The sequence below is a fragment of the Rhamphochromis sp. 'chilingali' genome, assembly GCF_963969265.1.
Source record: "Rhamphochromis sp. 'chilingali' genome assembly, chromosome: 10".
Classification (NCBI taxonomy): Eukaryota; Metazoa; Chordata; class Actinopteri; order Cichliformes; family Cichlidae; genus Rhamphochromis; species Rhamphochromis sp. 'chilingali'.
The window spans coordinates 32,616,465-32,630,991 of record NC_137937.1 but is presented as its reverse complement, the minus strand read 5'-3'; the positions used below and the strand labels follow the sequence as shown (position 1 = coordinate 32,630,991).

At 39.7% G+C, this 14,527-nt stretch overlaps 1 protein-coding gene across 3 annotated transcripts in view; it reads left to right on the top strand.

Moving 5' to 3' along the window:
- Positions 1-3,712: 3,712 nt before the first annotated feature.
- The window catches only part of taok3a (TAO kinase 3a), a 61,938-nt gene continuing 51,123 nt past the window's right edge, over positions 3,713-14,527 (top strand). For 2 of the 3 annotated variants that reach the window (XM_080894230.1, XM_080894232.1), the window contains exon 1: positions 3,713-3,863. The gene's annotated coding sequence lies outside the window, so the exon portion shown is untranslated. The remainder of the gene's footprint in view (positions 3,864-14,527) is intronic. The other variant, XM_080894233.1, reaches the window with a different exon arrangement.

The window sequence follows — 14,527 nt, the reverse complement described above, 5'->3', positions numbered from 1 at the left end:
AAGGATTAGCATCGGATGGTGATTGGTGAACGCCAGTTTTTTCATTGAGGCCACTGCTGATCCCTGCCAGCTGCCTCTTCCTCGCCCCAGTGCTCACACAATAACTCAGAAACATTTTCAAACAGTAGTGACCAAAAGAACTACAAAATGTGTTTGTGGTTCTATAGTAGTTTTACAGAAAATCTACGGACAGCTGAAGAAAAACAAAACAATCTCGAATTTTTACAACTGCTTAAGCTGGGGGGAATCAAGTATGCAAAACCTTTAAAAAAGCAGATTTAGCATGCTTTATTAAAAAAAATAAAAATAAACAGATAAAACAAAACAAAAAAAATCACAAAAGCATTCAAAGAAACAAAAACGTATGGTTTACTATTAACCTTTTTTGGTGTATTTAGTGTATTATGTTGAAAACCTAAACTTTAGGAAAATGCAGTTTACTTTATATGAGCAGAATATGCTCAGTAACGATCTTTCATTGACAGTCTATGGAAATTAGTTTTTGTTTTTTGGTTAACGTTGACATTTACATCCTTAATTTTGGTATCATTTTGGCATTGTTTTTGGTCATTAGATATGAATTTGACTAAATTAGTGAAATAATTCTGTCAAATAATTGGTGAAATGTTATCATTTTAACAGCAAATTTATCAGGTGGTGTCTTCAGTGTTGTACTTGGACAGACATAAAAAGTGATAGTGTGATCCCAGTGATGCCAGTGGACGAGAATACTGTTAATCATATAATGCCCAGTTCTACTCGAAGACAGCTTGCACTTCAGTAATGCACTTTGGTACTTAACTTTATCAAAACATGAGACGCTCTACTCCAGTATATTTTGAATTCAAATATGATACATTATATGGACAAAAATACTGGGCCACCTGCACCTGCAGGAGGTAAGCGGCCATGGAAATCCATACCACGAAATTCCTGATGCACAGTTTTGATTTTAATACTAAGGGACAGTTGCAACTCTGTGCCTCAGCACTTTGTGACCCTGCTTTGTAACCTTTACATGGTGTACCGCTGTGTGGCTGAGTTACTGTGGCAAGTGTGGCTTTGCAACAACACCATTTAGTGGTATAAATGAATGGAAGAAAATTCACAAATGGACTTCCCACAGAGGCATGCTCAAATTTACTGAATGACCCATTCTTTCACAAATATTTGTAAAGGCAGGGTGTGCCATTGTGTGTACTCCGTGTGGCTTCTTGAGTTTTGTGGACCTGTGGCTATGGGACTGAAATTATCTGAATTAAGAACAATTAGGAGGTGTGCCCAAATACTTTTATACATATAGTGTATTTTTTACTCCATAAAATGTATTTTAAAGCTTGAGTTAGTTATTATATTTTCAGATTTCTAACATAAATCTACTGTAGATAAAGTTACCCAGCAGAATATGATTAATTAATCAACACCAAAGTGACACGATAATAAATCATTAATTGTGAATGAGTGTTACAAAGCATATGATTCTGCAAGCACTTTTGCTTGCACTAATAGGCAGTAATGCTAAATACATTTACATTAATTAAATTAATTCTGCCTTAAAATGAATTTATTAACAAAGAATTGATGTTGGGAGTGTTACTAGGCCTACCTCTAGAAGAGAAAGGCACTTCACATTTATAGAAGAGAAAAGAGAAATAAATGTTTAAATAGTTTACCAGTTACAACAAAGAGACACTGTAAAGATCCTATGTTTAGGGCATAACTCAAGCAATGGCTGATGGCAAACCATATCTGTGATTGCTTTTAACTTAACATGATGTATTGTTTTACAATCTGTGTTTTCAGGTCTGTTTGTATTTTTACAGTATTTTCCATAGTTTCATGTTACCTGCCCAAGTAGTAATGATGTAAATTAGTAGTTTTGGGTAAAAAATCTGGCATGTCTACATTTTATATGTCTATATGATGTCCATTAACATGCACTGTGTCACAGTCTGGCGAGGGCAGACTGTATGAATTGAAAAAGGACCCAAAATGCAGACTCCAAGGAACAGGGAACAAAACTTGAATGTTAACAAAAGGCGAGCCGTTTAATATGGCTGGAAAAAAAGGTACAAACAAAGGGCAAGGCAAACTGAAGCAAAATTAACACAAACCTAAACTGGGAAATCTAAACAAACAATAAGAAAAACCTAGACACGAAACTTGGAAGCATGGCATAGGAAACATGGCGTGGACAACCGACGACCTGACAATCACACACTGAAAACAGAGGACTTAAATACACAGGAGGTGATTAGGGGAAGTGGAGACACATGAGGAAACAGCTGGCACACATGAACATAATGACGTCACAGTGGGAGAGTAAAACTGAACATGATGAACACAGAACACCAGACCTCTTCACAATAAAACAGGAAACATAATGAGACATAGACATGACAACCCGAACTTGACAACGTAAGACACAGACATGAAACGCATGAAGAGCAGGGGAGATTTAACATGGTTGGAAACACGAGGGGAAAATAATAACTAGAAACACTTAGGCATAATAATACAAACTTGATAACATAAGACACGCAGCATGAAACACGAAGGGTGAGGGGAAGCTTAAATACAGGGGAAGAAAACACAAGGAGTCTAATAACCAAATGAACTTAGATAACCTAATGAACAAAATAAACTCAAACTTAAAACGCTGGGTCAAAAGACCCAGGACCATGACACACTGTTCCTTTTAAACAATCAAAAGTAAAACTTTTGATTTATTGGGGAAAATAAGTAAGAATACAACTTTTTTTATTGATGGTCTGAATACTTGTTTCTCCACATTACAAAACAGCTATTCAGTAGAATGGAATTAATTTAAACAGATCTCGATTTTTATACTCTCAAGTGCCACTTCTGGCATAATGTCTGTATTAGGAAACAGGTCTGTATAAGCCTGAAAATTATAATACTTGAGTTCATTTTTATTATCATATTAAGGAACGAAACTACAATCCACACATTCTCCTCACCTTACATCTATGCCTACACATGTCCTCATTTCCACGCCGCACACTCCCTCCCCATTTTTCCTCTGTTTGTCATCCAAAAGGTATCAGTGGAATCTGTTAGGCCAGGAGCCAGTAATCATTATCAGCAAATATTCTTCATTTGCATCCGAGGTTGAAGTCCTTGCTAGTGAATACGCGGTATTCGTTTCGGATCAAATATTGTGGTTTCCTGTGCCCCATCCTACTCCTCCACTGGTTTTCATTGGTCTCCCCGCTCCCCCGGCCATCCTATTGCAAAAACTACTGGAAACGGCCCTGATGCAGAATAAACTCAATAATTTTACAGTTAAACTTCCAAAGTACAACAGCAGGTGGCATCATCGTACTGAGCATATTTAGCAGACTAGCTGGCTTGCCATCTCTGAAGTTGCAACAGAATCGGGATGACTCAGTCCATGCATCTTTAATGATTTGCAAAGGAAATTGGATAAAGGATCGTTGGTCGTTCACTTTTAATAAATTCTTTATTAATATCTTTATTTTTGAATGCTGCGCCACTGTAAGAATGATTCATACTTTAAAAATTTGTATTGAATTCGGACAAAACAACTGAGCATAAAGTACACGCAAAACAATCAGTCAGATATATATTATGTGGAAAATACCAAGCGCGCAGAGCGCACATCCTCCAGCGGTCGGTTCCCAACACGAGGCAACTTTATTTCCGCCTGTCTGTCAGAGTGGCTGTCAAACACGGGCTAGGGGTTGTGCTCCTGCTGCTCCGTCATTCAGGAAGTCTAGACCAACTGACAGCACTTCGAGAAGTCACAGCGAAATCTCTAGAGTCGGACAAAATAACCCTGAAGTGCGTACGGTTTTCACCAAGGACGAATTTTACAAAAGGTGAGTAGTTTTTTCACTCTGCTGTTGCGCTGCTGTCAACGTTTGTCCCCATCCACTGTAACGGTTAACAGCTCGTGCTAAAAGCCTCGCGCGCTGAGAACTGAAAATGACACTTCCTCTTGGCTCAACGGCTGAGCTACTGTAGCTAAATGTCAAAGCGGTAAAAGTGGATACAAAGGAGTAGTAGTGTCGATTAGGTTGCACCTGAAGTTGGTAATGACTATCATCGCCTGTTTTCGACGTTGTTCGGCTTGTTGTTTGAACGCAACTCAGAGGTGGTGAGTACTGAGACAAGCATCAGCTCGCTGGGGTTAAGTGCGTAGGTTTGGTTTTTAACGGCTTTAACGAAGTGTGCACGTTTGCTCGTTATTGCACCTTTTTAAAGCCTAGGCTGAATTGTGGGTATTTTTTTACGCTGTGAACTGACGAAGAAGAAGCTTTGCTGTTTGGTTTGTTCCTCGGGGGGTGAGTATGCTGAGAAAACGAATGACAGCTTGTAGTGAAGTGAACGTTTGGGGTTTTTTTTTTTTTGCAACAGACAAGGTGGCTGGGTGGTGTATAAACTTGTCCATGGTGTTATTTTAGCAGTCTCACGCAGTGTGAGTGTCAGTCCGTTTGAATCTGTCACGTCCAAAATGACTGTGGTACCTTCCATTGCACATTGTTGTGAGTGAGCTTTTACTATCAACGCACGGTCACAATGGCTTTCGGTTGAGACAGTGTAACGTCCACTATGCATGACACTACGCATACTTTTACTACGTCTATCTGAAGCCTTTTTACACAGGCGATCATGATCTGCACACCCTGTTTTGTTCTGCTTTTGTGGGGGGTTTAGGATTTAGATTGTAGGATTAGACTGCACTAATTTAATGCAAAGACAACAACGGTACGTCATTCATTGTTTTATTATATAAGTCATTCATGGCTTGAATTGTACCGGACATCTTCACCTGCACACGAGACGGTGCTCCATTAAATGGGCAGTAGTTAAAAGTAACTGTAGGCTAATACGGCGCGCTCGAAATGGCAGATGTAGATAGCAAGCTGAGCACTAAAACCCAAGCTGACCCAATATGATGTCATCTCTTGTGTGTAGAGCGCATGAGTGAGAGGAAGCAGACCCGTGTTTGACTGCTAAACTGTGTCATTTGTAAAGATTTATTTTAAGAAGCCTGCCCACTCAATTTCAGGCATGGATCGCGGGAATTTAATCCTGTATTATGACACTGCACCTGCATGCCATTCACATCGATTTGTAGTATTTTTTTTCTTTTTTTTTTTCTGTTATGTCATTTAGCTTAGGAATGATGCACTGTAGATGAAAACCCTGTGTGAATCAATTTTGCACACTGTAGTTTTACACAGTGGTTTACTCATCTTGAGATAATGTTAAGTGAGTATTGTAAAACTGATGTCAGTTCCCCTTTATAACATCTGTCAAGTTTGTCTTTCTGTGCTATGTCCGAGTTTCTCTGCCCTACTTCGGTTTTGTTCAAAGGGCAAATACGTCACTGTTGTGCAAGTGTGTTTTGTCCGTTTTTCACATCATTCACATCTAATCGGTTCATCGACCACCCAATCGCAGTTCCACTGACATAGGGAACAGAAAGTGTCACACTTCCTTATTGGTATCTCCTTTTATGATTTTGATTGTGCCATTTTCTCTGAATGTTTCGATCCCAGTCACAACATAGACTAGATGTTAAAGGTACATGTAGCATAATGGTGCACAGATAATGATGGACATAGTATTTTAGTTCACATTTCAGATCAAACCACAAAGTGAAAAGGGATCTATGTAAGCACTAAAAGAGGCTCAAGAAGTGCTTTTACTGTGACAGTGTAGAAAGATTAAAACATTTTTGGAATGGGTCGGAGTGATATATGCTAAAATGATTTCAAAAGAAATTCCACTAAACCTCAAGCTTTTTCTTTTCTGTTTGTAGCCAGGAGGACACGACTGCAATTAAAATGAAGAACAATTAATGAACCTCAGTTGTTTGAATGCCAAAGAGCTAATTGTGACGTGTTTTTTGGGTGGGGGAAAAAACCAAATATTACCCACAGGATAAGATAAATAATGTCAATTCTTCCACTAGATAGAATAACACATATATTAAAATCTAATAGGAAATCAGTGTGAAGTGAGCAACAGCCATCCTATACCCATTTTTACAATGTTCACAGAATGTTTTGTCTTTAATGTTAAAAAAAAAAAAGAAAAGTTGTTTGGGTATAAATTACCTTGTATATTAACAAAATGAGTGTTTTCCTGTTTGTTTGTTTGCATGTTTATTTGTTTTTATCTTGTTAATTTTTTTAATTGTTTAATTTTTTTAATTTAATCTAAACTATTTAAACAAATACTCAGTGCACAGATGTAGAGGAGACAGAGGTGCGTGTGTGCGCGTGTGTGTGTCTGTATTCTCATGAATTCAGGAAATCAGTTAGTGCTTTCAAGAAGGCAAGGCATCATGAAATAGAACAGTGGGGAAGGACAGCCTCAAAATTAGTAATCTAATTCAAACCTGCAAGGATTCAACATGCTGGAGAGAGAGAGTGAGAGATATGATGGCTTAGTGTGCTCTGACTCTGTTGTTCTACTCCATAGCCAAATCCCTTATCCTAATGAGAGAATTTATTCTGTTGGGATCTTCAAATTATTGCATTAATGTCACAAAGAGGAAATGGACTCAGCAGAATGGAAACCACAGTTCCCAGTCTTTTATGACAGACGGGGCTTGCTTCTTCTGGGTCTGTCCACATGTCATTGGGATGTACAATGGGCTGCAGCAGATTATCTGTACAACAGATACTGCCATCTTATAAAACAGACTACATTAGTTATAACAGTTGTCCTGACTTCTATGTGCCCTTTATAGGTCTTGTAATATGCTGCAGCGTCTAATGCAATCTCTGTCTGTCTCAGTGAAATCCTGATTTGTTTTATTTCAGAGAAACTAGAAGCCACTGAAGCCCTCTACTAGCTTTACACAAGATGGGATTTTTTTAAAAAACAACCCAAAAACTTATCAATGGGAAGAGTTTAACTGTATCAGCTATAATCGAGAAATTAAACTCCCAGTCCCCCTATGTGAATGTTAAAGTTATCGAGTTGACCTGTTCTTTTGAAAAACCTAGACAAGCCTACTGGTAGGCCTCTTACAGTTTGGAAACAATTATGTAATAAGGTTATTGGCATTGTCATATCCACATATTTGAAACAGCAATTGTGATATTTTACAACAATTTAACCCCTCAATGAGAAAGAGCTGAATTTGCTTCTAGGTGAAACCTGTTGAAGTGAAAAGCTTTTTCCTTTCACATGATGAAAGGCTGACTTTTGAAACCTATATTACAGAATTGTCAGTTATCCAGTGCCACAGCAGTTTGGTGGTTTATGCTACAGTGGCAGGGCACATCAATATTAAAGGGCTTCTGTCAGGCTTAATGTTATGCAGTGATCTGGTTTAGGATGTCTGATACAGGAATGTTGTCTCAGATAGTAAGGAGAATTATGCCGTTTCTCCCCCCACCACTGATGTGTTCATGCGTACTGCTTTTAATGATGATTTCAGTTGACAGCAAAACTCTGTACTGCTGCAAGATCATAGTCTTGTGAAGCCAGCAAGAGAGAGTACCAGCACAGATATGTGTTAGCAGGATTAATCTATAGAAGCACTTTGTTTGATTAGCCAGTCAGAACTACCTACGGTACACGTGTGCATGTTCACAGTGGGTGCGTTCCTAAATCTTCTTTTGGTGTGCATTAAAGCAGCGTTTGTGTCCAACTAAGAGTGTCTATTTAATTAAATGTGAAGATGGTTAGTTCCTCAAAGCAAATGCCCTTTTTATAAACCATCTGTTGATTCATGTCCAGCTCATAGTTTCTTTTATTGGCATCACTTCTGGATTTTTATGGCAATGGCGTATTTGCACCACTGACCATCATGGGGAAAAATGTGAAATGGATCTAGTCAAGGCCCAGCAGCTGGTGCAGACCTGAGTCATGGCCTTGGTCTACTGAAAGCTGTCTCAGAGGGGGGAAGCCACGGCCCAGCAGATGTCTCATCAACAAATGCCTCCCCAGTGAGTGTGCCACTTCTGCTGTTTACTTGCCACCTTGCACAGCTGAAAACTGTATTAGTCAGACCAACCACTTTAGATCTTGAGCAGAAGTATTCAGCTGTCGCCCACTGAAGTTTTCACAATGAAAATATTGCACACCTAAAAAGGTAATTATTGCAGCAGTTCTGATCTAAGTATGTGTGTGCTTATTCATCTGGAAATTCCTATTGGATTTTATAGGCTTTTCACTAGTGTAGCATCTGGCTCAATTTCTTCACTGAGCACAATAATGTATGTGCTGCATACTATTATGCACCACATATTGGTTGTTAAATACGTCATTCTTCCTAATGTACTACATGTCCATTGTTTCCTTCATTGTTTTTTTTGTTTTTTTTTTTCAAATTGTGTCACAAGATAGGCATTTTGGCAAGTTAGCCTCTGTGGGTGTGGGAGGTTAGCACGAGTGACTTGATTACAGAGCTTTATTAGAAGTGCGCATCCAATCCCCTGGCGAGGTTGCAGCTGTGACCATGAGTAGGCCCCCCTACCCACCCTCTTTTCAACCCCTATTATGTCCAACTACATCTGTCTCCCTTTTTTTTTTTTTTTTTTTTTTTTTTTTTCGTGAAATGTGCAAGCCTATCCCTGCTCTTCTATGACTAGGCCAAGTTGAAGTGCTGAGGAATTATGAGGAGCCATCACCATCACCCAAAGAGACATTACCAATGCTGATGGCTGACTTGTCTTATCTCTGCCCACCACTACCCCTCCTGGGCCTAAGGCTTAATTTAGCCTGGCAGAATGGCGGAAAAGACTCAGACTGGACTATTTTTAGAACTACATGGTTCACTGTAATATGGGTCTTTAAAAAATTGAAAGTGTCATGTCATAGGCCTACCATTTGCCTCTGTTCTGCTGACTCTCCCCTGCATGCAAGCCAACTGGGGAAACTCTAGTATGCACTGTGAGCTTCATAGAGTGGGGCATGTCAGCAGGGCTTAGGATGCATGAATGTGATGGACACATTTACTGATGTGAGTGGGGGTGAGGTAATGCACCGCACCACATCTATTTTGGGAGCTTCCTTTGGCTGCTCAAAGCGCTTTTGTGTCACACAGTTATTCACCATAATTTTTCACTCAGCACTTTTGCTAACATGTCTCAAAACTTCATTCATTTATTTCAGAGCACTTTTCATTGGTGTGAAGGTTCAGAACCTTCATGTTGGCAAAATTGTGGATGCTGTGGTCAACAGTGACCAGCAGTGACCATTATAATAGCTTTTATTCCATAGCACTTCTGAAAGATCTATAGGGCATCTAGGATCAGTAGTGCTACCTAACATGATGTGAATGTTTGATAACTTCTCATCATGTGAGCTACCAAAGTGCATGCCAAAAACGCCCTGGTCCCAAGGGAATCTAGGCCTCTGCCCAAGCTCTGTGCAGCTCTAATACTGTGACTGGACAGCCTCCATTGGGTCAAGTGGAGATTTGTTTCTGATGAAGCTGGGGGAGATTGTACCGTGCTGTCACCAGCCAGCAGTGTATCAAGATAAATGTGAGTTTTATTTTTCATTTTTAGCTAACTCTGTATTTCAGCCTGGCTTCTTTCACAGGCACTTCTTTAAAAGGCAAGAAAACATTAGGACAAACAAGGCATGGAGGTTGGACTAAGAAACAACACTGAATTTCTCTTGCACTTGCGTCTCTTCCCATAGTTGCTACTTTCCAGCCAAGCTTTTTGTGTTATCTCTGTATTCATCAACCGGACTGTTGTGTGTCATAATGAATGAGGAACATAGGAGTTTCTCATGGAAAAAAATGTAAGGCCAGCCAAAGTAAGTACTTCAGCCACCCCTTTCTTGCTTAATAGTATTTACCAGGAGAGCTTTTGATGCCTTTATGAACCCTGAGAGCCTGGGGTTAAACTGAACAATTGTCCAATTACACTGCGACTTACCAGTCAACACCCAGCCCCACTGCTTCCCTCAGTCATTATAGTTTACTCACTCACTCTCTCACACACAGGCTCTCATCATGACCCAGAAGGCTGCAAACCTTAGCATAATTGCAAGGATGATATCGTCCCAGACTGCTAGATAGGAAGTACTTGCATTGTTAGGCCAAGAGGGTATCAAAGAAGCCGACATGCACACACCCTCACTGGGTTGTCATAGACGGTAGCCAGCCTGACCCGCGTCCAGCTATTGTTTCCTGGTATGATACAGGAGCCATGTCAGATAGGAAAGCCTATTGTGCTTTCATAAACAATTTAGAATGAAGTATCAAGCCAATATTACTGCTGGATTAGATGCCAAGCTTCAAGTTGCTTGTTTAAGTTGTGATTATTATAATACACAGTATAATTAAGAAGTTATTCATTGATTAGCTTTCAAACTGTCCATTGTATAGAGAAATTAAATGAGCTGTGCTGAGCATTGGTACTCCATTACACATGACTGCTCTGATAATAAATGAAACAGAGAACCAGCTGCAGGCACTGCATTGGTCAGTACTTGATATTCATCAAGTCTAAAAGCTTCTGTTGGTCTGCCACTCCTTTTTATTCCTCTTCTAACATGAAAACATCCTTTCTCTGACTGTGATATATTTGGCTATTTGTTACAAAATGTTCCTGTTATTTATTTATGCCACTTCCCTGTACCAAAAAATATTTGCAATACAAAAACGCACATGATTAATTATTGATTTGGCAACACATAAAGAACTGTAGAGTTTTGTTGACCACATGGTTCATGACCTTCTATCAGTGTGTACCAGTGATATCACAGTGCACAATTAAAGCAGAGATGCAGGGATAGTAAGACTTTACCAATTCCAAAGTGACATGGTGCCAGAGGCGTTGAAGAACTTAATAGGTCCCACCAGGAGCAGCAACCTGGACTACCAGTCAAAGCTAGAAATGATGGGAAAACACCAGGATAATTACAAAAAAAAAGCTCAGGGTGATTTACTGATTAATGACACTGTTCTTAAAATCTGTCTAGCACTGCTATTTTTCTACATGTGTCCTGGAGCAGGAAATGAGGCTGAATACCTTCAAAATTGTGATTGTGATAGTTGCATACAGCTAGGCTGCACACAATGGTTTTTAGCTTTTTCCATCTGGTTCTAATAATGGATCACATAAAAAGTACAATGAAATTGAGATTGTTAGTATTACAGATCTTGCTGCGAGAACTACCTGATTGTCAGTTAACAGCTAATTAAAACTAAATCTGTGGGCATAAAATTAAATGATAAAAACATTTTAATAATACATTAGTTGTTAAAATAATTCATCAATCAAAGGAGAATTTCCTTTTTTTTCTAGATATAACTTCGGAAAATAAAAGTTTAGAAGTGCTATATACAAAATTCAGGACCACTGAGTACTGCTCTAGAGCATGACCATCTCAGACTGGAATATATAGCCACACCATCCATCCATTCGCTTCCGCTTATCCTTTTCAGGGTCGCGGGGGGCGCTGGAGCCTATCCCAGCTGTCATAGGGCGAAAGGCGGGGTACACCCTGGACAGGTCGCCAGTCTGTCGCAGGGCTAACACACAGGGACAGACAACCATTCACACTCACATTCACTCACACATTCACACCTAGTGACAATTTGGATTAATCAATTAACCTATCCCCACAAGCTGCATGTCTTTGGACGGTGGGAGGAAGCCGGAGTACCCGGAGAGAACCCACGCAAACACGGGGAGAACATGCAAACTCCACACAGAAAGACCCCGGCCTGATGGTGGAATTGAACTCAGGACCTTCTTGCTGTGCGGCAACAGTGCTAACCACCGTGCCACCGTGCTGCCTATATATCCACACCTTTCCCCCTTTTACATTTCATTTCCAACATTACTGTTTGAACATGAAACACAAGCGTGAAAAGATTGTTAACACCTTTAGCCTTTAAAAAAAAACAAAAAAAACACTGGGTAGCTTTTGCAGGCTATGAGTCACCTGATGCCCCCTATTGTGATGAGTATCTGACTGCTTTTTTGTTGCTCTCCTCTGCACTCTGTTACACTATGTGTGTTTGTGTGTGCCTGCACCTCCAAGAAGAGGAGATACAAAGTGAAACTGAGAACAGCAAAATGGCAGTCGTTTCATTTCTGAGAGACAGCTGAAAAGAAATAAGTGGACATAATTTATGTAAAAATCAGAACAAATATACTTGGACTCAATTCTGGCATGTAGGGCAAATTAGGAGTCATAATTTTGCTGGTGTGGCCAAAAAAGCCACATAGAAATAGCTTGGAGTGGGCATGCACTGGCACAATAATACATACAACAGATTAGGACTTTTGCAATGAATCTCCTCCCTCGGATGGCTTAGGTCATTATAGTTAAACTTAGCACTGCCATTCTGGCCCTGGGGAACAGAATCAAAGTGCAGAACCGTGTGAATGTTGATGAAACTGTTGAGCTTGGTTCTGGTTGTACTCCTGATCTCATCTACCTTGTTCAGTCTTGAATACTGCGAGGCACTTCATAAAATCTCGACTTAGAATGTTTACTGGTAGCACTTGTTGCAGCTGGATCACTGAACCATGCTCCATTTAAGTGCAGCAGGAAGTGTTACGTAATTTCTTATTTTTTATTTCTCTTCATAATTGACCAGACCAACCACATCTCCTTAATAGATGCACATATATGCAGAACCATCCTCATCACGATATGGCATAAAAATACAAATCATTAACTTTTTAAATAAAATTCTCTATAACATTGGTGCTACCTTTAAGTTATTTGTATGGGTAAAATCTGGCCTCCATGGGGAAGATATCACATTTATTCCCCATGTCGGTTTTTTTTTTTTTTTTTTTTTTTTTTGAGTGTGAGTAAAAGAGGCTTGGATGAATCAGTAAAGATCTAAAAGAGGAAAGGGGGAGGCTAAGTTCTGAACCTGAATTAATTCCCAGATTAATTGCGGGCAGACTTTACAGGGGATAAAAGCTGAAATCCTAAAGCTTAAAACCCATGGGCCCTCTCCCACTCTGTGTAAACTCCAATGATGATGTACATAATTTATACTGTCAGTGTATATTTGAAAAAAGAAGAGGAAAAAGCAAAACACACGGGAAATGACTCAGTGGCCTAGATGCATGTTTCCTTTTTGGGGTTTCCTCTGCTTAATTTCCTCCCTTCATCTTTCTCTTTCATTTTACTTTAGCATGCTGTCTTTTCTTTTTAAAAGGCAGAGTAAAGAAAAAAAGGTTATAGGTTCTGTTTCTCCTGATGTGTTGTATGCACTGAGACATACTTTTGACAGATTATCAATCAAGAAAAATACATGTTCCCTTTGATTCTCATTAACATAAAACTAAATCAGTTGAGGCACTGTGACATGAGCAAGCAAAGTTTGTTGTGTTTGTCTAGAACAACATGCAGGCTTTGACACACACCTCTTATGGCCCTACTCCTTATAAATTTTTTTTTTTAATCATTATTTTGTTTTTTTTCACGGTTAACGGCAGTGGTACGCTAGCGCTTGCAGGACAGCTTTATTCAGTCTATTATAAGGCTGACATCTTTGGGAGGCCTACCCATTAATGTATAACTGTGATATGCAACATCCCATGAGGCCTCAACAAAAGACTGCATGACATCATTGCTATTCCTCCAAGAACACGGCCTTCAAGAAAGTCAGAAAGAGTGTCTCATCTGTCCCACATAGGAGTCTTAAATGGAATCCATTCACTGAGCTGTGAGATTTAGTGTAGACTCATGTTCATTGCTTTGGCTTTGTCTGAAAAGAAGGCAGTATTGCTCTGAATTCGACAAACCTTGCTCGGCAGATTAAGAAAAGAAGGCCACTGAAAAGATTAAGATACTTCTCCAGGCAAGGAATCTGAATCTTTGTTCTAAGTCTCTTGCACCAGATTACAGAATTTAGGGAAATCTGATTCACTCACCCTGTTGGAGGCAAATGCTCATATGCAAAGACCGTAGTAGTTTGAGTTCCAATGATGGCACTGGAGCTCCAGTCATTCCCAGCTAATGGCAGCTCAACTTGCCTATTAAATTTTGCTCTTATTAAAATTTCATTATGAACAAAACTCAGCAAGTAGCGGCTACATGTCCTACTCAGTGTAATGACTTCTCTTTTGCACGGCTTTCACCATAAAGCATGCAGTAGGCCTCTATTAATCTTTCTGCTGCTTGATTGGAAAATCCTGTTGGGCTTTAGAGTAGCACTTCACTCAACTCAGCCCCTCACTATACATGTGCATGCGCACATTTAAAACTAGATCAGCTGATGTGTACTTCCACAAGTTAAAATCCCTGTCTGTGTGTTTTCGTGCACCTTCCTCAGTGACTATACTTTCATGTAGTGACTGTGTATTCTTGTGTGACTGTGTTTATGTACAAAGTGTTTGTGTGTGAGCATTTTCTCATACGTTCAAGCTCATGCATTTTGCATGGCCTTTTGGGAAAGCAGAATGGGGCTACAGCAGTTGGATGATTCACTGTCTGGTGTGGGCATCTGACCACTACCACTTGTTACTGTGGTCTCAAGGACATGCCTAGTGAAGGCTATTGCTAAGAGACTCAAAGAGCAAAGAGTGTT